Source organism: Triticum aestivum, chromosome 2A, assembly GCF_018294505.1.
Source record: "Triticum aestivum cultivar Chinese Spring chromosome 2A, IWGSC CS RefSeq v2.1, whole genome shotgun sequence".
NCBI lineage: Eukaryota > Viridiplantae > Streptophyta > Magnoliopsida > Poales > Poaceae > Triticum > Triticum aestivum.
Genome location: NC_057797.1, coordinates 27,744,104 through 27,761,246, shown reverse-complemented (window position 1 = coordinate 27,761,246; position 17,143 = coordinate 27,744,104). Strand labels below are relative to the sequence as shown.

Genomic DNA, 17,143 nt, shown 5'->3' with positions numbered 1-17,143 from the left:
ACCTTGAATCTTGCCACTGAGTAATATTCATGTAAATATGGGTGCATGTTTATCTTGGGTTGGGAGGCCAAGAATAGAATGGCATGGTCACACGGTTTCTCGGTCTGTTGCCACACAAGGCAAGTGCAGTCATGCAACTCACTATTAACAACATACCTCCTTCCAGTCTTGGTATCTCTAACTTCAGCACCGCACAATGAAGATTTTTCCACAGACAAATGTGTAAGATTTTTGCTCCTGTTGTACCACTGCAGGAAGCTTATCCCCTTGCAGACAATCACCAATCCTTCTTCTCAATTCCCACATGGGCATGATGACGATCCTGATTTGGTTAACCATGTCATGCACAAGCAAGTCCTTTAACTGCTTTATCTTGTTGTTAAAACTTTTGGCCTAGTTATTGTTGATATGATCACACTTGATGGCAGTGTTAAACCCTTACCTGTACCACAATAGAGAATGATAGGTGTTCAACCATGGACCAAACTCACTGCATGCTGCTTTTATCTTATCAAGATGATATGAATGTGTTTGTTTTGTGTAAGATCTTGCTGCTGGACACATTCTCCCAAATTCTTCCCCTCTGAATTTCTTTTATCAAATTCATCCACATATAACCGAAGCACTCACTCTGCTCACAATGAGTAAAAACATTCTTCACTACATTTTCTAGCCCTTTGCATACATCTGTGTGTACTGCCAGAGGTGACACTGGCCCTATGCATCTTTTCAACAACATCATGAACCATGTCCATGAAACCTATGTCTCTGACTGAAACAAACCAATAGCAACAAGGAACATCTAGTTGTGTTCATCTAAAGCATTGCATGCTGCCAATTGACCATTCCATTTGCCTGTCAAAAAAGATGAGTCTATGCTCAAATATGGACAGCACCGTGCTTTGAAGCCATCTATGCAAGGCTTTAAAGCCATAAAGAACTTGGAGAAAAGAACTCTACCATCCTCTGTTACCTCAGTATCTATCTCCACAACACTGCTAGGTGACCTCTTTTCCACCTGTGCTTTGAAGTTCTAAAACATCCTAAAGGTATTTGCACAATCACCATATAATTCTTTCATTGCCCTCTGTTTTGCTTTCCACACTGTGGTATACTTCACCTTAATGGGGTACTGCTTTTCCAAGTCCACTTTAAGTTTCTTTGTTGTAGTGTTTGGTTCCTTGGCTAAAATTGGAGGGATCTTTTATGCAATCCAAAGCTGTGATGTCATGGTTGATACTCTCTGTGAACTTGTAATACAAGTATGTGGATTTAGGATTTGATTAACCCTAATGGTACTTCCATCAGGTTGAATTCTAGCAGATATGTACCACTTGCAAGGCCTGACGCTTCCGTCGAAACCTCTGCACCTTGCATAAAATTTCTTTTTGTCAGTCCAAATAGTCTTGGCATCAAACTCATGTTTGACTGCATAAGTCTTGAAACACATCCTAAACTCCTTCATGCTTGGTAACAATTTGCCTACTTCAATAACATGTTTTTCTTTGTCATACACACTTACAATCTCATCATCATGTGCATCATCTACATCATCTGCAACATCTTTCATCACATGTCCATCCACATCTTCACAAGCATCTATGTTAGCAACATTAGGCAAACTCGATTCATCCCTCTCTTCCTCATATTGATCATCTACTGGATCTACTGGAATGCCAAAAAAATTGGCCATCTCAGTGTCAGCCATTGGTGCAATGACCAAACCAGTAGTGTCTTCTAATTGTACTGAATTCCAATCAACACAAACAACCCTTGTAGCACCATCACGACCATCTTCTGCATCTTACTAAGCCCCCTCTATTACTGTCACTTCACCCATAAACATGGGCATTATCTGTCTCTGTGAAGCCCAATCATCATCTACCATCTACGAAGCCGACTTTGAGGGCACATATCCAACCTTAGAATCTGATTTCAGATCAACGAGCTCTACATGAAAGGTAGTCTGTTTGCTTGCCCAACCGTCTTGCTGATTGATTTCATCAACCATCTCTTCACCATTCTCAATTCTCACATACACACCCTTCCAATTATCAAACCGTAAACATGCTACCTCTTGCTCTGGACCCCAAAAAATGTTTTCCCCAATTTTCTCCACAACATTCCTCACGGCCCTCTCTTCCATGTTCTGTATTTCATGTGGATCAATCTCTTCAAATTCAACCTCACATTTCACAATTGTATCTCTCTATATGTCTCGCACGCTACCATCAACTAGATTTGCTTTAGATGGTAAGAATTTAACACTGAATTCGAAGGTCCGAGAAACATTGCCTCTGTTTATCAATGGCGGGCTCTGTGAGGCAGCGAAAGTAGATGAGGCACACATCGCAGGGTTGAAGAGGTTGGACAGGGTGATTACCTGGTCGATGTAGTCTCTCTTGGCTCCATCTTGTTCAGCCCAACGCCGCCCAGCGGCCGCTCACCAGTCCCACCCACCTCCACAATCTGGATCTCGTGGAAAACAGGGGCAAACATAGGCTCACTTGGTCAAATCACTCAAGACGGAGGGGAATGGTGCCGAATAAACTCACCATATGTGCAGCCACAGCCGTAGATGAAAGCTCCACCACTGCCGCCGCCGAGAACGAAGAAGAGAGAAGCAACCAGAAGTAGGGGAGAAGCACGCGTTCAGTCAGGCGGGGAATTGATGCATTGCCAAGTGGGACCCACCACCAGACGCACTGATTAGTTTGACCCTCTATTTTTACCTTAACTGCAGTCCCGTTGACGACCGAACCCGTGCTTTAACCACCTGGTCGCATTGGGGCTATTACTGCCATGTAAGATAGTGCATAGGAGCTATTTATGGCAACTACGTCGCACTCCTTATAATTCACATGAAATGTGTCGCATAGGAGTTATAAGCCTCAAATCCCCAACCCTTGCCGGCACGCCCGCCGCCGCCAGAAATGGCGCCGTTCACCAACGTCAACCCCATGACGGAGGCCGATCTGTGGAGCAGGGCCCGCGACCTGCATGAGGTGGACAGGTCGACGCAGCAGCTACCCACGTACATCTGCGCCGAGATCTGATACGTCTCCAACGTATCTATAATTTTTGATTGCTCTATTCTATATTATCTACTGTTTTGAATGTTTATGGGCTTTATTATACACTTTTATATCATTTTTGGGACTAACCTATTAACCCAGAGCCCAGTGCCAGTTTCTGTTTTTACCCTATTTTAGGGTTTCGAAGAAAAGGAAAATCAAACGGAGTCCAATTGACCTGAAACTTCACGGAACTCATTTTTGTAAGGAAAGAAGCCCAGAAGACTTGGAGTGGACGTCGGGGGACCTACGAGGAGGCCACGAGGCAGGGGGGAGCCCACCCCCCTGGGCGCGCCCTCCACCCTCGTGAGCCCCTCGTGGCCCCCCTGACGTACTTCTTCCGCCTATATATCTCCATATACCCTAAAAACATCCGTGAGCACAATAGATCGGGAGTTCCGCCTCCAGAAGCCTCCGTAGCCACCAAAAACCAATCTAGACCCATTTCGGCACCCTGCCGGAGGGGGCAATCCCTCTCCGGTGGCCATCTTCATCATCCCGGTGCTCTCCATGACGAGGAGGGAGTAGTTCTTCCTCAGGGCTGAGGGTATGTACCAGTAGCTATGTGTTTGATCTCTTTCTCTCTCTCTCTCTCTCTCTCATGTTCTTGATTTGGCACGATCTTGATGTGTCGCGAGCTTTGCTATTATAGTTGGATCTTATGTTTCTCCTCCCCCTCTTCTCTCTTGTAATGAATTGAGTTTCCCCTTTGAAGTAATCTTATCGTATTGAGTCTTTAAAGATTTGAGAACACTTGATGTATGTCTTGCATGGGATACCCGTGGTGACAATGGGGTATTCTATTGATCCACTTGATGTATGTTTTGGTGATCAACTTGCGGGTTCCGCCCATGAACCTATGCATAGGGGTTGGCACATGTTTTCGTCGTGATTCTCCAGTAGGAACTTTGGGGCACTCTTTGAGGTCCTTTGTGTTGGTTGAATAGATGAATCTGAGATTGTGTGACGCATATCGTATAATCATACCCACGGATACTTGAGGTGACATTGGAGTATCTAGGTGACATTAGGGTTTTGGTTGATTTGTGTCTTAAGGTGTTATTCTAGTACGAACTCTAGGGCTGTTTGTGACACTTATACGAATAGCCCAACGGATTGATTGGAAAGAATAACTTTGAGGTGGTTTCATATCCTACCATAATCTCTTCGTTCGTTCTCCGCTATTAGTGACTTTGGAGTGACTCTTTGTTGCATGTTGAGGGATAGTTATGTGATCCAATTATGTTAGTATTGTTGAGGGAACTTACACTAGCGAGAGTATGAACCCTAGGCCCTATTTCCACACATTGCAATATCGTTTACGTTCACTTTTATCACTTGCTACCTTGCTGTTTTTATTATTTCAGACTACAAATACCTTTATCTACTATCCATATACCACTTGTTTCACCATCTCTTCGCCGAACTAGTGCACCTATACAATTTACCATTGTATTGGGTGTGTTGGGGACACAAGAGACTCTTTGTTATTTGGTTGCAGGGTTGCTTGAGAGAGACCATCTTCATCCTACGCCTCCCACGGATTGATAAACCTTAGGTCATCCACTTGAGGGAAATTTGCTACTGTCCTACAAACCTCTGCACTTGGAGGCCCAACAACGTCTACAAGAAGAAGGTTGTGTAGTAGACATCAAGCTCATCCCCGCCCTGCCCGCCTCCGACGCTGCCGATGCGCCCACCATCCTCACCGACGCCCACCATCGCCCCAAAGGCCACAGCTTTCCCCCCATGCCCGCCGACTCACCGGCCATCGTCACCGCCATATCCAACATCCTAGAAGCACACTCAGGACCCATCCCCTATGCCCATCTCACCAGCAGCCACATGAGCGCGCACCAGCCCCAGCTCACGCGCTGGCTCTAGCTCCTCGCCGCCAAGGGCGTCCAGGAGCTGGTCCTCATGAACCGTCCGTGGCTGCTCGACGTTGATAACCCACAAGTATAGGGGATCAATTGTAGCCTCTTTCGATAAGTAAGAGTGTCGAACCCAACGAGGAGCTAAAGGTAGAACAAATATTCCCTCAAGTTCTATCGACCACCGATACAACTCTACGCACGCTTGACGTTTGCTTTACCGGAAACAAGTATGAAACTATTTTGCAAGGATAATACTACGAGTACTTTGCGAGAATAAAACTATGAATAAATTGCAAGGTAATAAAAGTGGATAGCTTTTGTCAACAAGAAAGTTATTTGTCCCTGGGCAATCAATAACAAGTACCGGTAATCATTCTTGTAATTTTATAGGAGGGAGATGCATGAGCTAACATACTTTCTCTACTTGGATCATATGCACTTATGATTGGAACTCTAGCAAGCATCCGCAACTAGTAAAGATCATTAAGGTCGTGAAACCCAACCATAGCATTAAGTATCAAGTCCTCTTTACTCCCATACGTGATACCCCAGTTACTCGGGTTTATGTTTCTGTCACTCCCGCAACCCACCGTAAGAGAACCATGAACATATTGCAACACCCTACAGCGAGGGACCCTCACGTTTGCGCGAGATGGTGGGCACCGTAGGACATCACCATAAATAAAATATTCAATCATACCAACCAAGATCATGATTAACCCATAGGACAAAACAGATCTACTCAAACATCGTAGGATAACCATAGATCATTGGAAAATAATATATGTAGTTGAGCACCATGTTTAAGTAGAGATTACAGCAGGGGAAGAGGTGTTACACCGCTGCATAGAGGGGGAGAAAGTTGATGTTGACGGTAGCAAGATTGTTGATGTAGATCGCCGTCCCGGTCGTTGCCCCCTATGGCACCCCGGCTCCACAGGAAGCGCGGGGGAGAGAGCCCCCCTGCCGGTGTTAAAACCGGTGGGTCTAGATGTCGACGTCGTAGTTAATCTGCAGACGAGCCATCGATCCTTTTGCCGATCACACAGCGGAACTCTCAATGAAAGCACCAATGTCGGTGTCAAAACCGGCGGATCTCAAGTAGGGGGTCCCGAACTGTGCGTCTAAGGTCAATGGTAACATGAGACAGGGGACACGATGTTTACCCAGGTTCGGGCCCTCTCGATGGAGGTAATACCCTACTTCCTGCTTGATTGATCTTGATGACATGAGTATTACAAGAGTTGATCTACCACGAGATCGTAGAGGCTAAACCCTAGAGCCTAGCCTATGATTATGATTGTTTGTATATCTATCGACTAGCCTGGCCCTGGTTTATATAATGAACCAGAGGTCTAGGATAACAAGAGTCCTAGTCGAATACGCCGGTGGAGGGAGGAGTCCTTGTCTTGACTACCAAGTCTTGTGGAATATCTTCCTTGTATGCGGCAGCTGTCTGAACTGGCCCATGAGTATACGGCCATGGGGGTCCTCGGCCCAATCTAACTGACCGGGAGACGACGTGGTGAGTACCCCCTAGTCCAGGACACCGTCTGTAGCCCCCTGAACCGGTCTTCAAGTTGGGGACGCTCCTCGATTCTTCTGAACTGTTCTTCATCTTCGGTCGTCGGTCTTGAAAACTAGTTCAACAAATCTTGTTTGATCTTGAGGATCACCAACGTGCATACGAAGAGTTTATACGTCGGGTATCCGAGGAACCCCTTTAAGTTTCCGGCCTTTATCAATGCATTGTTATTTTTATGCCACACCTCGGGTTTGAAGTTGTTCCCGGGCGGCAATGTCCTCTTGCGTCCGAGCTCCAACGCCGGACTACATACGGTTTATCTTTCGCAGCCGAGCTCCAACGTCGGGCTGCTTCCGAGCTCCAACACCGGAATGTATCCGAGATCCAACGTCGGATTGCATAAGAGTATTGTTACAGCCGAGCTCCAATGCCAAATTGCATCCTGGCTCCAACGCTGGAATGTATCCGAGCTTCAACGCCGGACTATATCCGAGGTGTCATAGATCACCTTGGCTCCAAAAAAGTTTGAAGGAGCTCAGCCGAGCTTAATATTGGAAATGCCCGCTATGGAGCCAGCCACTGGCGCCCGAGCTTTATGCCGGACTACTTCCGAGGTGGTGCACCACCCCGACTGTGGGCCGATTTTTTGTCAATATTTTTTATTGGTGCAATTTATTCTCTGCCGAGATATATAGCAAGTAGCCCTCAAGGTGTGTATCGGTTTAAAACCCGAGATGCACTTGAAGGATGACGTAAGACCACTAATCCCAGTAGCCGCTGAGACTCAGGTTGATTTGCAAAATCGGCCCGAGGATCAAGTCCTAGCTCGGCAGAATACTTCGGGACATAAAAAGCGGCGTGCTCAGTCCTCGAGACTCAGGTTGGGTGTGGCCGACAAACTTGAGGATCATAATCTCCTCGGAAACTGTATTGCACTTAAAATTTTCTGCATTGGACAGGCAATGCGGTAGCCCCCGAGCCACTGGTCGGGTGGCAACACTAGATCAGGGGATCGATGTACCTCTTTAATATTTGTAAATGATAAGCACGAAGCCCAGTAGCCCCGAGCCTTAACGTGGGCACGGGTGGCCGAATTAAGGATCGATATCTGTAATAAAATCACAAATTATGTGTAATGACTCTATGTATCCAAGTACTTTATGTCATTAATGCTCGGATCCGCATTGTACAAAACTTTGGTGATAGACCATCGGCTTCCACCTCCTCGGCCAGTAGCCGAGGAGTGTTTATCCTACTTTATAAAGCCTTTATGAGGGCAAAGATTTACGACAAACAAGGCAATCTGGCCATATGGTTTTATAAACGCAGAGAGATATGTTATATTACTGTTTAACATAAGAAATGCCTTCCAAAGAAAATAGTCCCGCTATCGGTTCCTTTCTTTGGGTTGTCATGCTAAGCATGATCATGAAACCTCAGCTCTAATGTAAGAGCAAAATATTGAGGATTTAGTTTGGGAGGCCAGCTACTAGCCCCCGGTAGTGTTTGGCGACAGTCGAGGTCAAGCCGTAAACACTTAGGCCAATGTTATGAATGGCCCGTCATTTAACATAGTTATTGGATCATTGACCAGTTTACGCTTATTGTGACAACAGTTTTCGGCATTCTCCATGGAGGTGCTTAACCATGTGAGCTGGAAGCACAACCGCAGTGGTTCTCCCTTTGCACACCTAGCCGAACAAAGCAGAACGTAGGAGGCAAGCACAGGAGCCGGGCAACCCAACTATTGACTAAAGGCACAATTCGAAACCAATGCATATAAAGCAATACCCTAGAATGTTTTGCCGAATCTCCAAAGATGTCCGGCGCTGCACTGCGAGACTTATGCTTGAAACACACAAATAGTTTAAAAGTGCCAAAAGCTTGGAAAACCAAAAAAACGTGAGTAAAAACATGACGTCCAAGCAAGATGAAGTGTTCAGTACCAACCCGTAAATTGGAAAAAAGAATTGTGCTTCTGTCGCGCTTTAACATGACACATCCGTTCTCAAGACTTCACGCGGGTCAGCCTACGGCTTCAAGCTCCTTATCACAAAGGCGGAGTACTTTTCTGAGGTCAGTTTAACAAACTAAACTCGAGCAGCTTTTAGAGAGAAGACGGGCTATCTGGCTATTGACCATACACTCAAGTCGAAAAAGGAGCGGTAGAAAAAGACTTTGCAACGACTAAGAAGAAAACACATTTACTATTAAACAACTCATATAAATTTTAAGAGCCCCCAAGTGACTTGGGTAAAAGAATTTTATGTATAATGATTGTATGTACCGATGTACTTATATCATATCTGTGTTCACCCGAACTTTAAACGCGTCTTAACCGACCGTCGGCTTCTCCCTCTTCGGTCAAGGACCGAAAAGTGTCATGTACTCCACCTGTCGAGAGTATCGACGGTGTTTCCGATGACCAGGCAATCAGGCCATAAGGCTATAACAGACAAAGCGCGCTCAGGAAACTTATGCTATATTACTAACGAAGTGTAAGAAGCATTTTCCAAGAAAATAGTACCTCCACCAATACCTTTCTTCGGTTGCTCGTTGTTACTATGAGACTTGTGCAATAGATTTTTTTGTACTCATGAGTTCCGTTGTGTGCCGACCATAATTGAAAACTATAATGGCGCTAGCTTTTGGCTTCACCCAGTCTGAGGTACTAACTCAGATGACCCAGTAGTAACAATCGCAGAGGTGCTCCCTTTACTCCCTAGCCGAACAATCGGGGACATAGGGGTAAACACAGGAGCAAGGCAACCCAGCATGCAAATCTCTTAGGTCAATATGGTGCATATTGTGGCGTAATACACGAACAAGGAACGAAGCCGTACAAGTATAATCATATGCAAGTGGAAAAGCTCCATCAAGGGAGCCCCCAAATAAACGGGGTATTGGAATATGCGCATCACAAACAAAGTTCTGACAAGGAACTTTGTCACAAACAACTTTGTGCCAAAAAGTATAATGCTTGGTCAAACCGAGCAAAATTTAAAACTGAAAGTTCTTGAGCATGAAAGCAACTTAGCTGGTTAATATGCTCGGTGTTGATGACGCGATTCGGGCTTGTGGCGGGACGAAGACGCCCATTGATCCATGACAGATCCGACAAGGTTTGCAGTCCTCGGCATGGCCGAGGTCCCAGCCCCCAGGCCCGAGGTGTCCGAGCAAGGAGTTCGGCACTCCGGAGTAGTGACCACCTAACACAGTCAAAATTGATTACCTGCACACATAAAACAGTGCGGTCCAAGAAATAATAATAATAATATATATATAATCCTTGCATAATTTCTTTACGCAAAAATAATTTAATTAAAGAAATGTGGCCTGGCGCTGAAGCCAATGTCGATGCAGGCTGTTAGCGTGACGCAGTGAAGGCGTGACAAAGCCTGAATTTGCAGGACGGTCCGGGCTCCGAATGCGGCGTTCGACGAACTATGTACGAAAACTGACCGAACCACCATGCGACCGTTTTTAATATGGCCGCTATTTGATAGACCTGTGTACAGATGATGAAACAAACCAGAGTAATGATTTCTTAAGAAAAATAAACCCAGCAAGCAAAAATTGTTAGGATTAATAGCACCTGGTTTATTTGTTGTAGCATTCCGAAGAAAAGCGACTCCCAAAATCGGGAATCGATCCGCACACCCATTGCCTGATGGGCGATAAAGCGATGGCCTGGTGATGCTGGCAAAGGTTGGCTTGCCGAGGCGAATCCCTCGGTCCAGCTAACATGACGAAGCTGGTCGGCTGGTAACGCCGAAGTCACTGGAGTATGTTGATGAAGAAATAACCAAGTCCCCAGTCTAGCCGAGGTGACGGAGCAGGCCGGTGAGGAGTTGTTGTAGCTGCCATGTTAGCCGAGGTGTTGAAGTAGTTTGGCGTGATGGACATTGGCTCGAAAAAGTAACAGTGCGGCCATGCCGACCCAGGTCGTAACTTGTGACGCGGCCAATGCTGGTTTGATGAAGTGACCATGCAGCGATGCCGGTGTGCCTGCTCCGTGTAATCCATGGGGCGACGATATTGGTGATGATTTATCCTTAGCGATTCCAAACTCTTATTTGGCTCGCCGAGGTGAGGATGCGAAGAAGTTGAGCTCGGCTTAAAAATTGGCGACATGTCTAGCGCAGGTCGGCAGTCGTGGAGCTATATTGCCGGGGTGGTTTGACACCAGCGTGATAGCGAAGATTACCTCAGAGGAGGATTAAAATTTTATGGGCGCGTGTTAAAAACAACACACAATATCTTATAAGAAAATTCCTTTTAAAAAGGTTGTCAAATATCACGTTCATAAAGAAACATGAATTCGGGTAGGATCCGTATTCGCGCAGGAAACAGATCTGAAAAGCGATGCACTAATCAGAAGGTTCCCGGAGTTTGGACGGTCGGATCGAGCTGAAATATTGAGGGATGGTAGATATGGGAATTCCGCAGCAGATGAATGGTTGGATCTTCCAAAGGACTTCCGAGCTGGGCTCTGGAGACCACGCCCTAAACTCGTCCAGATTCCCGTCTGGATTTGACAGGGCTCCGGTATATCGTAGATTGTCAGAGATTCCTCCATCGGAACTCGATGAAATTTTCCAGGGTTGTTGTAGACTCGATTCCGCACAATTCCACCGAAGCGATCGTTAAAACGACACTAGAGGGGGCGGTGGCGGCTGATACGTGTTCGCTGTCTAGAAAAACAGCACGGTCGCCCGAGGGCAATGTTGAAGTTGAGCCCCCGATCAAGCTCCATGGACGATTCCTCCATGATCTTGATAGAGATCGGAGTTGGTGTTGATGAAGGCCCTCGTCCGAACATGACGGTCGGAGGCAGGGCACAGTCCTCGGTCAAGCCAAGGTGACCAGTCGAGCCGGTGACGAAGATATGTCGACGTCGCAGTTAATCTGCAGACGAGCCATCGATCCTTTTGCCGATCACACAGCGGAACTCTCAATGAAAGCACCATTATCGGTGTCAAAACCGGTGGATCTCGGGTAGAGGGTCCCGAACTGTGCGTCTAAGGTCGATGGTAACAGGAGATAGGGGACACGATGTTTACCCAGGTTTGGAACCTCTCGATGGAGGTAATACCCTACTTCCTACTTGATTGATCTTGATGATATGAGTATTACAAGAGTTGATCTACCACGAGATCGTAGAGGATAAATCCTAGAGGCTAGCCTATGATTATGATTGTTTGTATATCTATCGACTAGCCTGGCCCTGGTTTATATAATGCACCAGAGGCCTAGGATAACAAGAGTCCTAGCCGAATACGCCGGTGGGGGAGGAGTCCTTGTCTTGACCACCAAGTCTTGTGGAACCTTTCTTGTATGTGGCAGTGATACGTCTCCGTCGTATCTATAATTTTTGATTGTTCGATGCCAATATTCTACAACTTTCATATACTTTTGGCAACTTTTTATACTATTTTTGGGACTAACATACCGATCCAGTGCCCAGTGTCAGTTCCTGTTTGTTGCATGTTTTTTGTTTCGCAGAATATCCATATCAAATGGAGTCCAAATGGAATAAAAACTGACGGAGATTTTTTTTGGAATATATATGATTTTTGGGAAGAAGAATCCACACGAGACGATGCTCGAGGGGCCCACGAGGTAGGGGGCGCGCCCTTGACCCTTGTGGCCAACCCATAAGGCGGTTGGTGCCCTTCTTTCGCCGCAAGAAAGCTAATTTCCGGATAGAGATCGTGTTAAAATTCAGACTAATCGGAGTTATGGATCTCCGGGAATATAAGAAACGGTGAAAGGGAAGAATCTGAGAACGCAGACACAGAGAGAGACAGAGAGACAGATCCAATCTCGGAGGGGCTCTCGCCCCTCCCATGCCATGGAGGCCAAGGACCAGAGGGGAAACCCTTCTCCCATCTAGGGAGGAGGTCAAGGAAGAAGAAGACGAAGGGCCCCCCTCTCCCCTTCTCTTCCGGTGGCGCCAGAACGATCCCGTGGCCATCACCATCATCACCGCAATCTACACCAACACCTCTGCCATCTTCACCAACATCTCCATCACCTTCCCCCCTCTATCTACATATGTCCACTCTCCTGCAACCCGCTGTACCCTCTACTTGAACATGGTGCTTTATGCTTCATATTATTATCCAATGATGTGTTGCCATCCTATGATGTCTGAGTAGATTTTCGTTGTCCTATCGGTGGTTGATGAATTGCTATGATTGATTTAATTTGCTTGTGGTTATGTTGCTGTCCTTTGGTGCCCATCATATGATTGCGCGCGTGGATAACACCCTAGGGTTAGTTGTATGTTGATAGGACTATGTATTGGAGGGCAAGAGTGACAGAAGCTTCAACCTAGCATAGAAATTGATGCACACGGGATTGAAGGGGGACCAATATATCTTAATGCTACGGTTGGGTTTTACCTTAATGAACATTAGTAGTTGCGGATGCTTGCTAATAGTTCCAATCATAAGTGCATAGAATTCCAAGTCAGGGATGACATGCTAGCGGTGGCCTCTCCCACATAATACTTGCTATCGGTCTAGTAAAGTAGTCAATTGCTTAGGGGCAATTTCGCAACTCCTACCACCACTTTTCCACACTCGCTATATTTACTTTATTGTTTCTTTATCTAAATAGCCCCTACTTTTTATTTACGTACTCTTTATTATCTTGCAAACCTATCCAACAACACCTACAAAGTACTTCTAGTTTCATACTTGTTCTAGGTAAAGCGAACGTCAGGCGTGCGTAGAGTTGTATCGTTGGTCCATAGAACTTGAGGGAATATTTGTTCTACCTTTAGCTCCTCGTTGGGTTCGACACTCTTACTTATCAAAAACTGTTGCGATCCCTTATACTTATGGGTTATCAAGACCTTTTTCTGGCACCGTTGCCGGGGAGCAATAGCGTGGGGTGAATATTCTCGTGTGTGCTTGTTTGCTTTATCACTAAGTAATTTTTATTTGCTGTTCTTAGTTGTTTTCTATCTGTAGTTATGGGTAGGAAACACAAAATACCAAAAAAATTAGTTGTACCTACTGAACCAATGGTTGAAGAACCACTCAAAATCTATCACACTGCTGAAGCTTTTTACTTGGATCATCTTCGATCCCTTTGTGCTCGTGCCGAAACCCCAACTAGCTTAGTTAAGGGCAAATCTTTAGATGAGCATGCTTGTTATGTGCGACACCGTATATCTGAAAAAAGGAAATTATTATGGAGTCAAATTCAACGTTTGCAATGCTATGCTTGGAATTTATGTGAATTATATGATTTTACTTGTTGTTCTGAAAACCCTAAGAAACACCTTCCCTACCAATGTGAGTTTATTGATAATGGAATCTTATCTTATTATGCTAAAGGTGTTTATAGTTACTATGATGTTCAACAAATTGAAGAATTTGTTGCTTTTGAGGGTGCTTATGAAATTGCTTCTTTGATAGAAAAGTATGATGCTACTTTTCACAAATCTGAAAATTTTGCTATACTTAAATATTGCTATGATAATTATGCTTCTAATACCTATGTTAAACAATATATTGAGGAATACTCCGCTGCCCAAGAAGAGACTAATATTTTGCAGGACTCAATGGAAGAAGAAATTGATGAAACTGTGAGCTCATTGGATGAAAAAGATGATGAGGAGAGCGAAGAACAAAAGGAGGAAGAGCGGATTGATCACCCGTGCCCACCTTCTAATGAGAGTAACTCTTCAACTCATACATTGTTTAATTCCCCTTCGTGCTTACCGAAGGATGATTGCTATGATGACTGTTATGATCCCTTCGATTCTTTTGAAATATCCCTTTTTGGTGATGCTTGCTATGCTTGTGGCCAAGATGCCAATATGAATTATGCTTATGAAGATGAACTTGCTATTGTTCCTTATGTTAAACATGAAATTGTTGCTATTGCACCCACACATGATAGTCCTATTATCTTTTTGAATTCTCCAAACTACACTATATCGGAGAAGTTTGCCCTTATTAAGGATTATATTGATGGGTTGCCTTTTAATGTTACACATGATGATTTTAATGAATATAATATGCATGTGCTTGCTTCTCCTACTTGCAATTATTATGAGAGAGGAACTATATCTCCACCTCTCTATGCTTCCCACATGATAACATTGCAAGAAACTGTTTATACTATGCATTGGCCTTTACTAGGTGTGCATGAATTGTTCTTTTATGACATGCCGATGCATAGGAAGAGAGTTAGACTTTGTCATTACATGATATATGTTACCTTGTTCCCACTACTAAATTACAAATCGTTGCTAATTAAAATTGGCTTTGATATACCTTGGGATCTGGGTGGATTCAGTACTTGAGCACTATATGCCTAGCTTAATGGCTTTAAAGAAAGCGCTGCCAGGGAGACAACCCGGAAGTTTTAGAGAGTAATTTATTTCTGTTGAGTGCTTTTATATAGTTTAAAAGCAACAAAAAAAGAGGGGAACCCAGAACTTTTCAAAAAGGAAAGTGAAAGTGAGAAAGACAAGCACTGTTGAAGTGGGAGAGCTCCTTGAACTTTGTTCATGCTCACTTCAACTTTGTGAATCTTGATTACAGAAACTTTTCAACAAAAATAATTATCCCCTTGTACAATTCCATTGTATTATAAAAATAATGTGCCAAGGTTTGCCTTTAGGGTGTTTATGATGCTTGTTGCATTGTGCGGTGCAGGATAGAAACTTTGGCTGTAGTGCATGAATTTTATTTTTTACTGGAACATCAAATGGTTCTGGTTCTTTTTGCACTGTCTTTCTGTACAAATTGTTTATGTTTCCTAATTTTGGAAGAATTTTTCAAGTATCAGAAGTATGGTGAATGTTCAGATTATTACAGATTGTTCTGTTTTAGACAGATTCTATTTTTGATGCATAGTTTGCATGTTTTGATGAAACTATCAATTTATATCAGTGGATTAAGCCATGAAAAAGTTATATTACAGTAGACACAATGCAAAAACAGAATATGAATTGGTTTTCAACAGTACTTATAGTAGTGATTTGCTTTATTATACTAACGGATCTTACCGAGTTTTCTGTTGAAGTTTTGTGTGGATGAAGTGTTCGATGATCGAGAAGGTCTGGATGTGAGAAGAAGGAAGAGAGGCAAGAGCTCAAGCTTGGGGATTCCCAAGGCACCCCAAGTAAGTATTCAAGGAGACTCAAGCGTCTAAGCTTGGGGATGCTGGGGAGGCATCCCTTCTTTCTTCAACAAGAATCGGTATGTTTTCGGATTCGTTTCGTTCATGTGATATGTGCAATCTTGGAGCGTCTTTTGCATTTACTTTTCATTCTTCTTTTATGCACCATGCTGGTATGAGATAGTCCTTGGTTGATTTATAGAATGCTCTTTGCACTTCACATATATCTTTTGAGTATGGCTTTATAGAATGCTTCATGTGCTTCACTTATATCATTTGAAGCTTGGATTGTCTGTTTCTCTTTACATATACAACCGCCATTTGTAGAATGCTCTTTTGCTTCACTTATATTTGTTAGAGCACGGGAATATCTTTTGTAGAAAGAATTAAACTCTCTTGCTTCACTTATATCTATTTAGAGAGATGACAGGAACTGGTCATTCACTGAAGGAAATATGCCCTAGAGGTAATAATAAAGTTATTATTTATTTCCTTATTTCATGATAAATGTTTATTATTCATGCTAGAATTGTATTAACCGGAAACAAAATACATGTGTGAATACATAGACAAACAGAGTGTCACTAGTATGCCTCTACTTGACTAGCTCGTTAATCAAAGATGGTTATGTTTCCTAACCATGGACAAAGAGTTGTTATTTGATTAACGGGATCACATCATTAGGTGAATGATCTGATTGACATGACCCATTCCATTAGCTTAGCACCCGATCGTTTAGTATGTTGCTATTGCTTTCTTCATGACTTATACATGTTCCTATGACTATGAGATTATGCAACTCCCGTTTGCCGGAGGAACACTTTGTGTGCTACCAAACGTCACAATGTAACTGGGTGATTATAAAGGTGCTCTACAGGTGTCTCCAAAGGTACATGTTGGGTTGGCGTATTTCAAGATTAGGATTTGTCACTCCGATTGTCGGAGAGGTATCTCTGGGCCCTCCCGGTAATGCACATCACATAAGCCTTGCAAGCATTGCAACTAATGAGTTAGTTGCGAGATGATGTATTACGGAACGAGTAAAGAGACTTGCCGGTAACGAGATTGAACTAGGTATTGAGATACCGACGACCGAATCTCGGGCAAGTAACATACCGATGACAAAGGGAACAACGTATGCTGTTATGCGGTCTGACCGATAAAGATCTTCGTAGAATATGTGGGAGCCAATATGAGCATCCAGGTTCCGCTATTGGTTATTGACCGGAGACGTGTCTCGGTCATGTCTACATTGTTCTCGAACCCGTAGGGTCCGCACGCTTACCGTTTTGATGACGGTTATATTATGAGTTTATACGTTTTGATGTACCGAAGGTTGTTCGGAGTCCCGGATGTGATCACGGACATGACGAGGAGTCTCAAAATGGTCGAGACATGAAGATTGATATATTGGAAGCCTATGTTTGGATATCGGAAGTGTTCCAGGTGAAATTGGGATTTTACCGGAGTACCGGGAGGTTACCGGAACCCCCGAGAGATATATGGGCCTTAGTGGGCCTTAG

At 44.2% G+C, this 17,143-nt stretch overlaps 1 pseudogene; it reads left to right on the top strand.

Moving 5' to 3' along the window:
- The first annotated feature begins 2,933 nt into the window (after positions 1 to 2,933).
- The window catches only part of LOC123191410 (uncharacterized), a 73,078-nt pseudogene continuing 58,868 nt past the window's right edge, over positions 2,934 to 17,143 (top strand).